At 41.0% G+C, this 13,808-nt stretch overlaps 1 long non-coding RNA gene across 2 annotated transcripts; it reads right to left on the bottom strand.

The window, feature by feature from the left end:
- Positions 1-2,004: 2,004 nt before the first annotated feature.
- On the bottom strand, positions 2,005-9,056 carry LOC140588212 (uncharacterized). 2 transcript variants are annotated; one of them, XR_011989548.1, is made up of 3 exons: positions 7,959-9,056; positions 5,710-5,855; positions 2,005-2,036 (listed from the first exon to the last, which is right to left on the bottom strand). It is a non-coding gene; the product is annotated as an uncharacterized lncRNA (long non-coding RNA). The 2 variants fall into 2 exon arrangements; XR_011989547.1 differs by lacking the exon at positions 2,005-2,036 and adding an exon at positions 3,369-4,916.
- Positions 9,057-13,808: the final 4,752 nt, after the last annotated feature.

Raw genomic sequence — 13,808 nt, 5'->3', positions numbered from 1 at the left:
TGGCTATAGGCGGCTGCATCAGTGGCATTGCCATCATTGTCATTGTTGCAGTCACCCGGCGGGAGTACATGGAGTACTTAAATGCGTGTCTACGCTTCCACTCAGCGTGTCTTCTGACGGGTCCCCTTCGCTCAAGATATCCACCTCAGAACCAGTCGACAGCTGCCAGGGGCAATTTTAGAATAATAGCCCCTAACAGTGTGAGGATGACTGGCAGTACAATACTGGAAATGGTGGCTACTAAGATCCTCTGCAGAAGACGTTGACTTGGATGGAGCGGTCACAATGGAACAGAATGTCCGTTGACAGGAAGCACCCCGTCTGGTGGCATGAGTCTTGTAACCAGCTGAGATAAAGTACCTTTTGTCAGCTAATTTTTAAGTCTCCAAGTAAAAAAGCACAGATGTGACATAAATATAAATCTGAGTGAAAGGAAAGCCAGGAGGCAACTGAAACTTCACAGCAAATTTTGTATTTCAGATTCAGAGAACGTAGAACGTAGAAGCAATACTTTTCCCTGGTGGGAGTTGGCTATAGGCGGCTGCATCAGTGGCATTGCCATCGTTGTCATTGTTGCAGTCACCCGGCGGGAGTACATGGAGTACTTAAATGCGTGTCTACGCTTCCACTCAGCGTGTCTTCTGACGGGTCCCCTTCGCTCAAGATTTCCACCTCAGAACCAGTCGACAGCTGACAGGGGCAATTTAAGAATAGCCCCTAACAGTGTGAGGATGACTGGCAGGACAATTCTGGAAGTAGTGGCTATCAGGGTCCTCTTCAGAAGACGTTGAGTGAGATGGAGCCAGGCGCGTAATTTCCATGGGGGTTAGGGGGGGTCATGTCACCTGGAGGTCCACATAAAAAATGGCATTAAATTTGAAGGTAATGCAATTGAAAACTGAAAAGAATATGTTGTTCACGAACATTGAATATGAATATGTAATAAACACCCGTGTCTCAGCCGCCAGTGGATCGTTACCTCCGTTTCTCTGCCCGCACCATGCCTCGCCAGCGGAACGGCTCATGTCACCTATAGGATTGATGACCCACCCTGAATGTCCTGGCCCTGGGCTCATGTTTATAACTGTTTATAAAGGCTGTCAATAGAGTCAATGGGCCAATATCACTTTGGGAATCCAGTCCTTTGCTCAGTGTACCACTTGATGATGAGCATTTTTAACATGGTTGGCTGGGTGTTCATACTGCAGTGATGTGATGGACTGACACACTAGTGGTGCTGTCCTTGGATGGAATTGCCTCCACCCATCTGCTGAACCCGTCCACAATCACTAGCATGTATCGCTTTCCGTATCCTGCTTTTCCCATGTCCACAAAGTCCATCACTAAGTATGTTAACGGTCCTTCAGGGACTGGGATATGTCCTACTGGGACGCACATTGTATTTAATGCTAGCCTCACATTCTGACAGGCTTGCGTCCACCAAGGCTTGCAACTGCGCTGCCCAGAAACCTTGCCTTTTAATTTTCCTTAACAATAAGATATGCTCAATGTTGTTGCTGTGCAATGCCTGGAAGTCCTCTATTAAACATTGGATAGTGGTGGCTGGTAACAGCCTTTTAGCTTGCATCCTCAAATAGAACAGTGCCAAATTTGTCAAAAATATGTTTTCAACATTATTTCCAAACTCGCTGTTTTAAGATTTCGCCCTGTCTTGGGCCCTGCGTGGGTGGGGTGGCCCGCCGGGTGGAAGATCCATCATGGAGGGGTTCGGACGGCCCTGGCCAGTGTGGGCAACCTCCTCTCTTGGGCCTCAGACCGGGTGGTCCTTGGCTCTGCTGCACCGTGGTGGGGCCCTCGTGGGCAGTCCGGGGAACCTTGGGACACTCTGGGCCCTGCTAGGTGAATTGGGGGGTTCGGTTTGGGCTGGGTGGGGGGTCTGCCGCTCCCCGGTCGCCGCGGGTCCGCTCCAGGGTGAGGGAGGGGCTCTTTGTCTACATGGGCCCCCCTTAGATCATCCTGCAGTGTCAGGGGGGGCGTGCTGCGGTGGGCAGCAGTCCGTCCTGCCGGGGGATGGGCTGGGGGAACATTATTAATTATTATTATTATTATTATTGGTGTTGTTGTTATAATTTTTGTTGTTTGATGTCCTTAAAGTAATGAGTGTTATGTTTCTTATGGTTGTTTGTATTCTGTATTCCCCCACACTTCATTTTCTCCATCCCAACTACATTATTAGTGTTATTTCTGTATACCTTTGTTTTCTTTTTTTTTTCTCTCCCCCTGTCACCATGGTGATTAATGTCTGTTTTCGTTACGATTGTTGTTTTTGTATCCCCCCCCTTATTTTTTTTTCTTCATGGTACTAGAACGGGTGACTTCGGAGCAGCCACACTTTTATAACAATCTATAACAAACTTTTTATAACAAACTTTTATAGCAATCTATAGAGAAATCAGATCAGAGTGTACATTTAAACTTTTTCCTGTATAACTGTTTATAAAGGCTGTCAATAAAGTCAATGGGCTGATACCACTTTGGGAATCCAGCCCTTTGCTCAGTGTACCGCAGACAATGGTAAGACTTGGAGAAAGCTAAGTACAAAAAAAAAAAGTTGTTGATGCCAATTAATATACCCAAAAACAAAATTTTTTACTTTATTTTACATAATGACAGACTTTGCTCCCCAGATTGCAAATGGACATTGCTCCATGCACGTTTCAGGGGTACCCATACCTTCGGTCCGGATTTTCAGAATGAACACGGTTCTGAAATCCATTTGCACATCACTTCAAACCCAGATCCTATACGGATTACGGATCCACAGTGGATCTGAGCCTGAATCTACTCGTATCCAATTAAAATCAATGTAATGTGTTTCAAATCGTAAGCGCTTGGAAGTAGCTCATCTGGCCAAAATGTGGGACAGATACATCTGTAGTGATCCAAAACAAATATTCTGCCTTGTTTTTTTTTTCTTTTTGCTAAACTATAAAGATTATCTTCTATATATTTCGTAAAACTTAAGTATACTAAATGCTTTAGTTGTCCAGTATTTTGACCATGGATTAAACACCATAAATTATTTATTTTATACTATGTCTATTTTTAATTAATGTACATACTGTAGTAATGAATCAACTATCAATACAAAACAAAAATAAGATGTTCTAAACTATCAAAATAAAATAATTACTAAAGAAAGTGAAAACAAAACAAGAACATTTACATAAACATCCGTTTAGGCCTATGGGAATGGAATGGCATGTACACATTGCTTCCTCCAGTTCTGTCACATGCCAGTTGATTGACAATTTGGCCCTGCTAGGAAAAGCAAAGCAATGAAGAAAAGCATTCTTTTTCTTTTACTTGCATATTCAACATTTATTTTCTTATACTTTTACAGATTAATTCTTTTTTATGGCACTCCTATGATTCCATATCCAGGTAGACCCAAAGGTGCAGCGTGCTTAAGATTTAATCACAAAAGGCAAAAATCAAAACCTAAAATTTAGTGGAAAAAAATAGAAGCACTAGAACAATACACTAGAAGAGCGCAAAAACTGGGCATCAACAAGACAACCAGATAACAGGGGGACAAAGCTATGAACAATACAGTCACTCCTCACCGATTTCCGACGAAAAGGTCGCTAAGCGAATTGGTCCATAAGCGAGATAAGCCGCCCCTTACCATTATTTCAGACATACTGAACGAGTAGTGGGTTTGTGTAAACCATATTTAGATATTGTTTTAATGTCTCCATTGCACCATTTCTAACATTTTTAGTATATTTAGAAATGTTTAAGCAATAGTATACTGTATACTGTAATAAATAATGAACTGGTCCCCCTACGTGTTTTCTAAGTTTGTAACACGTGAAAATCTATGAATGAAACTTCAATAAACAAAACACAGAAAAGACAGCAAAGTTACAACAAGCTGGCCGATAAGTGCTAAGGTTAATCATCAGTGGAATTACAAGTAAATGATACACTAACATATACAGGTATCGTAAATTAGCATCCCTGCAATCCAGTGAATCATCGTTAGCCTCGTTTTGCACATTACCGAAATAAAACAGTGCATAGAAAATAAATATGTCACTGGTAAATATTAACTAAGATATGAAAAAGTAAAAAAAAAGAAAAAAAAACTTGCAGCCATTGTTTTCAAAGATGTTAGAAAAGTAATAGACACAGGAAAACTTTAACCTTGCGCATATCCGTGCTTTTCGCGCCCCTGGAGGTTCCCTATCCCACAATGCGAGCATATAAGCATCAAACTAAAGGTATCGGAATAAAAATTGATCGCATGGGTGCCGTTAGGTCCGATTGCTCGGGTATTGTACTCAGGTATTGCCAATTAATGTTTCTTCCTTCAAAAAAAAAAAAAAAAACTGAAGCCCCAGGTCCAGGTAAACCTGACTTTCCCCTGATCTCTCTCTGACCAGAAGTGGGGAAACGAAGAGTTTGGCTAAATTTTACCTGTGAAAGGGGTTAGAACTGGTGCCAATTGGAATTATAAGCCTTAATTAGCATGGATCTGCACAGGGACACTGGACCTTGCACCGTGTACCTTGTCCAGAGACTTTGGAAAATGGTTTTAAGGTATAGGAGTCAACTTTAAGGTATAGGAGTTAACCTTCCTATGGTCTTATGGTCAGCAGTTAAAAATGCTGTTTACCCAGCAAACATGCCCCTTTGGGGCCCGTGTGGGGCCACTGTGGGCTGCCCACATTAAGCAGAGTGGGCCACATTGGGGGCCCACAGTTTGCCCACACTTTGGGCTGGCCTACATATACGTGCCCTGCATTTTTTTTCCTGTTGCGAAAGGTACCTCAGGAGGTATTCAGGAGGAAGATGATGGTGCCACATCCTGCCAAATGACAGAACCATCATCTGCAGACCCTGGGGTACTGTAAGTGTTTGATGCTGGTGCAGTGTAATAATTTATGTTTCTGAGAAAGAGGAGTAAAGTGTTAGTAAAGATCCTTATCTTTTCACATTAATTGTGGCCGGCAATAAAAAGAAGCGCTGTGAAGTGTGTGGACCCAAGATGGACAGAAAAACACAATATACATGCACCCAGTGCAAGAAGTACATTTGCAATACACACACGTTGAAACTCTGCCCCTCATATGTGGTTTAGTCTGGCATGAAAATAGCCATGTTCGATGGGACTAATGTGTTGTTTAGACAGATGTGTAAACTAACCAGAATAGGTTACATTTCTAATGAAATTCAAATAAATAATACATTATAGTTTTGGAAAAACTTGCTTCATTTCTAAATGTGTTCATTATTTTCCAGTTATGCCTGTTTTATGGTGCATTTCCTTATTTTGTTATATTTTAATAATAAAAAAAAAGAGTTGCATTTCTATTCATAAATGTGATTTAACAAAGGTAAAGGGAACAAAAGTAACATGTTTTGTTTATATTACTTGCAAATGGGATGAAGTAAACATCTGCTGAGAATTTTAACAAAAAAGTTTTGAATATGTTGAATTAAAAGCCCCAAAATGCAATGGGTCCACCAGACCCAGCAGGACTGTCTTTATGAAAGACTGATCTGTCTTTATGAAATACCATCATGCCTTTAATTTCTAATGAAATCTGAAACACAAAACTTGTATACTGTATTTCCTATTCACAAAATATTCTGTAATTTGGTCTTTACGATTAAATTCAACATTTGATTTTGTACTCCTTCTTATAGGGTCTAATTGCATATGAACATTACATACTGTACCTATGACTGCTCTGCAGACCAGCATCTCCCCAAAGACCATCTTCTGGCCACAACTGCTGGGCCAGTGGGGTGGTTATCATACACACAAGGATGCGTCTTGTGTTGGCAGATGGGTTGGGACCCCCAGTTGTTGCCAGATACTTTACCTAAATTGAGGTAATAATATATTAGTGTATTCACAAGACAGCAGCAATCTATAATGGAAAATGTAATAAACTTGTGATAGAACATGGCATAGAATATATATAGGTGTACTGTACAATAAAGGTATCTAGAGACAAGAAAATGCTAAGAAAAACATAAAAGTACTGTTCATATACCGTTTATATTGTCTATTTACAAGATGAATCGTGTCTGAGCACCTACATCAATATTGTTTTATATGATACGAAACACTGTATGTAGATCAGTGTTTTCCCCTACCATTATATTAGGGGGGTCTAAACCCCTCCTCACTTCTGCATACTGTTAGGGCCGCGATATACTTCATGTGAGGCAACAGAGAAACTAGATTAGTGGCAGAGCAGAGTACGATGTGGAGCCTTATGTTAAGTTATTAAGTTATTTACACAACAGCTTGTCATTTTTGTCTCTACACGGTCGCGCACTTAGAATTCTCTTCTGCTCTCTGTATCGCGCATGGCGGAGTTCCGCCCTGATGCGCGCGCACACACAGGTGAATACACTCCCACCAACGGACAGAGGGCACGCGTCGGAAAATATGTCGCGTCAAACACCTGAAAAGCAGACAAAATATACTGCAGTGACAAAAGCTGCACACTTTGTGGATAATTGTCATAAAAAGATGTTCTGGTGTTTAGTTCAGTTGTTATATTGACAGCTGTCATTAAAAGAAACACATGAACACCATGAATCCTGTCGGTGTCTGTCTGCTAGAGTTTAGATTCTCTGCCCGAGCCCGAGCCCAGACCCGACCCGACCCGACCCGTGGGCCGGGTCGAGCCGATATTTCCTGCCACTATCTTCGGGCCGGGCCGGGCCATGATCAAGCATTTGTGTGTGGTTTTTTTTTTTTTAAATCATTACTTAATTAGCCTAATTGGGTGGAGAGCTATGCCATAATTATAAATGTAGCTCCCTCCCGTAAGACACGAGCACAAGAGTCCTTTGCATTTAACTGAGCCGACGGTTTATTCGAAAGACAGTGGCTTCGTTATTATCACCATCATGGCAGACGTGAGAACTAAATACAGATACGGAAACACAAAATCAAGCACATTTACTTACAATATTAGCTAACAAACATTGAAATTCAAATGAAATATAAACATAAATAACAATAAAGACAGCTTAGAGAATTCATATACAGTTAACACGAACCTCAGTTAGCATTTACATTTACATGGCTAAATACAACAAACTTAACTAAAACTTAATTAACACATACCTCGTTGGCTGCTTACGGAAGGATTTAACCTTTTTCTTAACCCTTTACTTAAAGTTCGATGCCGAGCACACAAACTGGTTCCAGCAGCAAGCGAACTGGATAAGTGAAAACGTGCTTTTCTTCTAAACGTGTCTCAAAAATCCATTCTGAATAAACAAACAATGCAGTTTACATGCTTCGTCCTTGTTGCATTTTTCATTAAGATAAATCTAAACTAATTTCTGTAGTTCAAACAACTTAGAATTGTAGTTGAGAACGTCTGTTACAACGGCTCACGTATTAAAAAATAGTCGGGTTTAAATCGGGCTCGGGCTCATAATTACAGTTAATGTGTCGGACCGGGTCGGGCTCGGACACAAGGTGCACGGGCTCGGGTAGGGTCGGGTTTAATTTTTTGGGCCCGATCTAAGCTCTACTGTCTGCGCCCCCCCCCCCACTGTATGTAGATGTTATACGTATGACCAACACTACACATCAAAAATAAAAAGATAATGTGAAAGAAATTCATAACGATTTACTTGTGAGACTAACTGCTTATGCGGAGATTGATTAGTTTCGTTTAATTTTAGTGTCTTTCCAATAAATGTACAGGAACATATATACTTAAGATAGCGTAAATCATTACCTCTGCGCATCAATATAGATGTGCATATATAAAGGAACGTTTAATATTACATCTTACCTTATATTTAAGTATAACCTATATTTAGCCGATCAAGCGGATACGTATTGAACTGACAAGAACGGAGCAATTTAACATTCATTGTGGTTTTCAACAACTCAAAATGTGGTTAAACTGAATGCGGTTAAGCATGTAAATTAACGTAACATTTATACTCACAGGGAGTGCCTTTAAATGTTGCTATCAAGGGATGAACAATAATTGCTTTAATTAGCTTTCACTGTCGTTGTCGCTTTCTCTCATAACGGTCGAAAACACCTGTCTCGAGATCGCGAGCTTCCCGCTGCACTCAAACGCCCGGCGCGTGTCCCCCATCCATCCATAGCACACTTGAAGAATGACTCAGGCGCGCTTTGGGGTTTTGTTCTGTTCTTCTTTACTCTGCAAATATACAGGTATAGCGGCACATTGCCGTGAGCACGTCTCCGTCCCGCTTCTCGCTTCTCAACAATATAAGTCTGCTGCGTTGAAACGGCTGACAGACACTCACTGACAGGACAGACTCCAACTAGCGGCAAAACTGAATAACAACGCCTGCTTGCTGTCTATCTAAACCAGGGGTGCCCAAACATTTTCCCTTAGTGGGCCAAAATGAAAATCTATCGGAGGACCGCGGGCCAAATGTAATATTTTACACAAAATACAAACACTAATAGTAAAGTAAAGTACTTTTATTTATCAAACAGTTATCTAACCTTCCTTTCTGTGTAAATAACATTAAACAAAATATGACAAATAAGTCCTATATAGGCATTTAGAGCACGTCTAAACTTTTGTAATCACATGTAGTGCAAAATGTCAAAGAGTGCATGTCCAACAGCAACACAACAACAGTAGCAACAATATAATTGCACCACTAGTGAGAAACATGAAGCTGTTCTTTGGCGTTTATCAGCCTATCAATATTAGGTTGCAGCTGACTCACTGAGAGGCTGAGGATGTCCTGTAGGTGTGGGTCAGTCTGAGTGCTTCTGAGCCTGAACTTGTTAAGGTTCATTACACTAAAAGTCTGTTCACAGATGTAAGTGCTGCCAAACAAAGTGCGGCAGCAAAGACTCATGGGACTTTTTGTAAATTGTTAAAATATGACTATTTATGAAGTGTGGAAATGTACATATGTGCACAGATATACTCTACATTACCCTTATAGTTGCTTGTATTTCAATTTTAGTCTTAGATATTTCAAATGTAATCAAAGCACCATGAGTGAGGACTGTATAATATACAGTCGAACCCACTTATCTCGACCTTGGCCAACTCGCCAACCCTAATAAATCGACGTTTTTGAAGTGGAACCGCCAAATTCCCTTATTGCAATAGTATTTCTCATCGGTTATGTCGATTCTTTTATGTCGCCGAGCCCTAATATCTCGAGCACGAAAGAGGGCCAAAATCGCCACTTAACATCGGTTATCTCGATCCCCGTGACTAATCGCCGGCTTTTTAAAATGTATCACAAGTGCTAAACAGCGCGTATTCAAATCGCATTCGCATGGTAATTCGCTGAACAACGCAGGTGAAACGCGATCTAGGTAAATCCCCATCAAAACCAAAGCCAAGCATATCTGCATGCGGCAATGACAACTAAGATGAAGAAGATGCGGACGAAGATTTGGAACCAATTCCCTCTGCCGGTGAGGTGATACAAATGCTACAAAAAATTCGACAGTATGGTTCTTTTGTAGGGGATGGAATGTTTTAGACAGCATAAATAATATCGAAGCATTTGTTTTCAAGCAGATTGTTAAAGGTAAAAAGCAACAAAGCATTTTAGACATTGTAAAGAAACCATATTAACTGCGTGTATGATACATTTCAGAGCTGTCAGAGCGAAATGACTTGTGAATGTAATTTTGACACTGCAGATTTGCTTTTTGTAACAACGGACTACACCCCGCAGGTTTTTTTGTGAGCGATCTTTGTGTTTGCAATGTTGGATAATATAATTAAAGGTTTGTATCGAGAATCGACGGTGGTTTTTATTGTATACTGGTAAATCTCCGCTTTTAGTTGGTGCACATATGCCTTTTGTTGTTAGCCGACATGCATGTGCATTTTTATAGCATGCCGATCGCGTCATCAAACAAATCACGGCAACGCCAAAAACCCGTGCATGTACATTCTAATTTATTTTAGATATTCATTGGCGGGCCAATCTAAATAGTACGGCGGGCCAACCTTGGCCCGCGGGCCCCACTTTGGGCACCCCTGATCTAAACACACTGCTGTCGCCTGTATACACAACACTGGAGCACAGATATATGAAAATAAACCAAACATAAAAGTATTTTGTGCCAAAACATCACTATACAAAGAATAACATGAACTTTATCCATGAACATAGGACAATAAAATAAAATATGCAAGGGGGGTGCCTCTTTCCAGGTCCTGTGACAGTCACTATCCTTACACATCCATCCAGCTTCTGTACCCTCGTGTCCTATTCAGGGACGCTGGGGGTTCAGAGCCTATTGCAGAAGCTAAGGCACAGGGCAGGGAATGTGTCCCCAGTGACCACACAAAATAAATGGCAGGGCCAGAACACTCTCTATGACGGGATTGTTGTCTAACCCACAGCCAAAGTGAGGCACACAGCTTTAGATATAATAATAATAACTGTTATTGATAATAATTAATCATCATCATCATCAACAACAATAATTATTATTATTGATGTTGCTGTTGATAATAATAAATTATTAATAATAATTTTCATTAATCAGTAATAATAATTAATAATAATTACTTGCCTTGGTGACTGTGTGCAGTTCTAATTAAAAAGGGGCTGTCAAACAAAACTGCAGCAGGCCTTGCATGGGCTTACTCACAGGGGGGCCAGGGGCTGGCCCACAGAAAACCCACATGGGGGCCCCAAAGGGCAAAACTGCTGCGGGCCCCACGTGGGATTAGTGTGGGTTTGCCCTGCCCACACTGACCCACAGTAAACCCACACCTGCCCATGCGGGGCCCAAACGGGCATGTTTTCTGGGTAAATACATAAAAGTGCCACATAGATTTGTGTACTGCATCAAGGCTTTTTAACTTTGTCAGGAACCTCTATTTAAATAAAATTTAAAAAACAATAATAATAAATTAACTAAATTATAAATGCTGTGGTCAAGATATTATCCACTCTGGTGTTAGGGTCGGCACCGACCCGTTTGTAAGTTTAAAATGCATAAAAGCACCACACAAATTTGTGTACTGCATCAAGGCTTTTTACATTTCTCAGGAACCTCTATTTAAACAAAACAAACAGAAAAAAAAAAATCACTAAATTATTGTTAAGGTACGTGCCGCACGGAGCGGGGAAGCAGGCGAACAGACGTCAGGGATCGGGGAATACGGGTTTAATGCGGAAACACAGAGCACGCAAAACAACATCAATGACGGATCTGGGGTAACAGACTCAGACGCGGACTAAATACAGCAGACAAGCCAAACTAACAAGGAACAGCTGGGCACGATCGGGAAAGCACACGTGGATAAGGAGGGGGCGTGGCACACATCAGGAGCGGACGGAGCAGGGCGTGACAATTATAAATGCTCTGATCAAGATTACAACAGCTCTGGTACGTATTGGGGTCAGCACCAACCCCTTTTTAAGTTTAAAATGCATAAAAGCACCACATAAATTTGTGCATTGCACCAGGAACCTCTATTTAAACAAAATAAATAAATAAAAACTTTCACTAGGCAAGGCATGCCCAGACATGAAAGGCAAGATAAGACTAATTCAGTTTATTTGATATACTTGAGGCTTATTTTATAATTATTTTTTATTGAAAACGAGAGGTATGCTGTCAAAAGAAAGGTCCAGAAAGCCACACCAAAAATATTAAAACCAATCTTTTTACGGATAAGGAAGCCTAACAAAGGAACCAAGAGGTAAGAAACAAATTCATCAGATGATAAATAATTGTTTTGAGGGTATTTTATGGCTGATTTAAGACATGGGTCGGCACCGACCCCTCTAACACAAGAGATGCGTACAGAAAGCTAACACAGGACAAAAGTACTGTATGTCTAACTAGTCTCCTGCTATCTGCCAGCAAACTGCTTTTTATGCAAAATGTCTGGTTATGATGCGATGCAGCCATGAATGCAGGAGCGGAGCAGAGACGAGCGCCCCATTTGAAAAGTAACGAAGGAAAACAAAACTTTTGCCAGTAATTTACTATAAATTCTACAGTATAATTTACAGTGCAGGAGACAACTGACACTTTAAATCAAATTTTGTATTTCAGATTCACAGAACCTAGAACTGCCAGATACTGGCACCGTGCACTTTGTCCAGAGACTTCAGGGAAAAGCCGAGTTGGATGGTATAGGAGTCAAATTGCTAGCAACGGAGTTGCTTAACAAAAACGTATTTTATTTATAATGTACGAAGCATTAATCAGAATACTAATTCGTATTTCTAATATGTGTCGACAAGACTTTAAAGTAAGAGCCTGATGACCAGTTCAGATGCAAATTGCCAGTAGATCGCTCAAGATTTCCACTTCTTAACCAGTTGACAGCTGCCAGGGGCAATTTTAGAATAATAGCCCTGAACATTGCGAGGATCACTGGCAGTACAATACTGGAAATGGTGGCTACTAAGATCCTCTCCAAAAGACGTTGACTTGGATGGAGCGGTCACAATGGAACAGAATGTCCGTTGACAGGAAGCACCCCGTCTGGTGGCATGAGTCTTGTAACCAGCTGAGATAAAGTACCTTTTGTCAGCTAATTTTTAAGTCGCCAAATAAAAAGCCCAGATGTGACATAAATATAAATTTGAGTGAAAGGAAAGCCAGGAGGCAACTGAAAGCTGATAGAAAATTTTGTATTTCAGATTCAGAGAACATAGAATTGCCAGATGACCAGAGTCATCCTACATATGCAATGGTCATCTTGAAGCAGGTATAATTATACACATTTATATCTGTCTATAAAGAAATCAGATCATTTACATTTAAACATGTACATTTAAACTTTTTCTGTATAACTGTTTATAAAGGCTGTCAATAAAGTCAATGGGCCGATACCACTATGGGAATCCAGCCCTTTGCTCAGTGTACCACTTGATGATGAGCATTGTTAATATGGTTGGCTGGGTGTTAATACTGCAGTGATGTGATGGACTGACACACTAGTGGTGCTGTAGTGATAATCCACTCCTATGTTGCAGGATGCTGAGGAGGCCAGGGTGGTGGCGTGTCAGCAGTGAGTACCAGTATCTGATTTAATAAAACTGATGCTTAGGCAGGAAACTCAAAGAGAGCTGATGCATTATCTGTGTAGTTTCTGAGCATTTAAACCTGTATTTTGTGCATGCTTTGTATTGTAGGATGCATACTTATACCTGGTGGCAGTTGGTTGCACATGGCTGGATCATCGGTGCCTCTGCCATCATCCTCATTGCAGTCGTCCGGCTGGGGTACATGAAGTACTTCATTGCGTCTCTACACATCCTCTCAGCGCTTGCTCTGACGGGTCCCCACCAGAACTTCACAGTTAAGAGCTGCAGAAGGGTGGAGCTTGATGACCAGTTCAGATATATATTCCCAGTAGCCTTTAGAGATTTCCACTTGTTAACCAGTTGACAACTGCCAGGGGCACTTTTAGAATAATTGCCCTGAACATTGCGAGGATCACTGGCAGTACAATACTGGTTAACTTAGTTCCTTGATCCAATTATTAGTTTCACCTGTTCACTGGTTTCTTGCACCAATTCTTGTGCGTTCTACCTGATTGGTTAATTGTTTCATCTCACTCCTCCTGCTTCGTTACCCGGCTCGGTTTGTGTATTTATGTTCCTGAGTTGGTCATTATGTAACAAGGTTAGAAGCTACTGTGTTGTATTATGAGTTTGCTATGTTCCCTTGCCTCTTCCTACTCTCCATGTTGCCTTAACAATACGCTAGAACAGAGAGAGAACTTGGCAAAAACAAGACAACCAGATAACAGGGGGACAAAGCTACAGAATGAACAATACAGTCACTGCTCATCGATTTCCGTTCC

Source organism: Paramormyrops kingsleyae, chromosome 1, assembly GCF_048594095.1.
Source record: "Paramormyrops kingsleyae isolate MSU_618 chromosome 1, PKINGS_0.4, whole genome shotgun sequence".
NCBI classification, from domain to species: Eukaryota; Metazoa; Chordata; class Actinopteri; order Osteoglossiformes; family Mormyridae; genus Paramormyrops; species Paramormyrops kingsleyae.
Note: the sequence above shows the minus strand (reverse complement) of the source record. Positions and strands in the feature narration are given on the sequence as shown.